Source organism: Crocodylus porosus, unplaced genomic scaffold (genome assembly GCF_001723895.1).
Source record: "Crocodylus porosus isolate Cpor-Errol unplaced genomic scaffold, CroPor_comp1, whole genome shotgun sequence".
In the NCBI taxonomy this organism is placed as follows: domain Eukaryota; kingdom Metazoa; phylum Chordata; order Crocodylia; family Crocodylidae; genus Crocodylus; species Crocodylus porosus.
Window position 1 is genome coordinate 9,578,316 of NW_017728927.1, and position 1,436 is coordinate 9,579,751.

General features: G+C 56.2%; 1 protein-coding gene across 1 annotated transcript in view; it reads left to right on the forward strand.

Moving 5' to 3' along the window:
- Positions 1-1,356: 1,356 nt before the first annotated feature.
- PEMT (phosphatidylethanolamine N-methyltransferase) overlaps positions 1,357-1,436 on the forward strand; it is an 82,349-nt gene continuing 82,269 nt past the window's right edge. Inside the window, exon 1 of the mRNA XM_019541954.1 lies at positions 1,357-1,422. The gene's annotated coding sequence lies outside the window, so the exon portion shown is untranslated. The remainder of the gene's footprint in view (positions 1,423-1,436) is intronic.

Genomic DNA, 1,436 nt, shown 5'->3' on the forward strand with positions numbered 1-1,436 from the left:
GCTAGGTGCTTTCAGGGAGTGGAAATAGAGAGTGGTTAGCAAGGGGAGCTCCATCTAGGAGGCCAAAGCATGCCACAGTGGAGGTAGAATGGCCCAAAGCTTAGCTGCACTTTGCAAAGAAAATTAGAGCATGTCAGAAGAAGTTTGTCAGGTGTGGGGAAGAAGTGCAGCTGGTGAAGATGAAACTAGACAATGCTAAAAATGCTATGATTCCATTTTCCAGTCAAGCTGATGATGCATCTGAGGGGAATGGGCAGGGCCATGGGAATTACAACCGAGGGGGACCTAGAGTTGGACAGTCAAATCTTCTCCAGTGCAGAGCATGGGAAAAAAAGGCACGTGAACTCCCTCAAAGCCAAGGATTTTGAATGACTCTTGTCTCGTCGGGGTGATTCCCTAATGACCGAAGAACAGCGAATGCAGAGCATCCATTCAGAAAAGGGGAAGCTACAGGCCCATTAGTTTGACTTCCAGTTCTGAGAACAGATTTTGAAGGAAAAAGTCATTAAAAGACTTGGCGGCACATGGAAAACAGGATGTAATGCAACAGGGTCGTATTAAAGGTAAATTGTGTCAGACTAACTTAGCATCTGTGATAAGAGAACTGCCGCCTTAGACAAGGGCAATGCAGCGGACCTGATCTCTCTAGATTTAAGCAAAGAATCAGATAAAGATCCTCAGCAGGGAGAATTATTAAGGTGAAAGGCGGGGGATTAAAACAAGACTCGGGCAGTGGATTAGGAGCCGAGTGAAGGGCAGACGGGACTAGGTTCTCAGTTATCCAGATGGAGAGCGGTGCTCGTCAGAGATTGGGTTTGTGTCGCCAGTCGTGACTGGGGGGAAGATGCCGCGTGCGCCAACGACGTGTACAGGCCTCAGAGCTGGGCCGTGGATATGGAGGAGGGCTGGGCTAGCAGGAGCAGGCACTGGACGACGTTTAATAGCACGAGATCGTGTACCAAGGGACTAATAACAAGACCTTCTATTATAGAAAGGCAGCTTAGCTCCCACCCCGGGGGTGCGGGCAGTCCCGGCGTTGGGGATTCAGGCTTGTGAGACGAGGCTCGGGCCGGCCTTTCGTTCCCGAGCGGGGTGACAGGAGACGAGCGGAGGAGACGAAAGGGGCCGCGCTGCAGCGGCGCCCCTGCTCTGGCCGAGGGGCACTGAGGAGCCCCTTCCCAACTCGGCACCGCCGCGGGGGTCTTTTCGGGGACGTGCTTCAGTCCGGGCTGACACCCTCCCGGTCGCTGTCTCGCCGGCACCGGGTGTCTTGTCGTTGTGTCGGGCGAGGGGGCGGCGGAAGCCGGCCCGGCCCCGAGCCTTGCCCGCGCCCCAAGGCCGGGCCGGGTCGGGCGCTGGCCGCCTGCCTAAACACAGGACAAAGTGCAGCCGCGCCGCAGACGCTGCGGGCCGCCGGTGCAGGTGGGTGCAGCGCG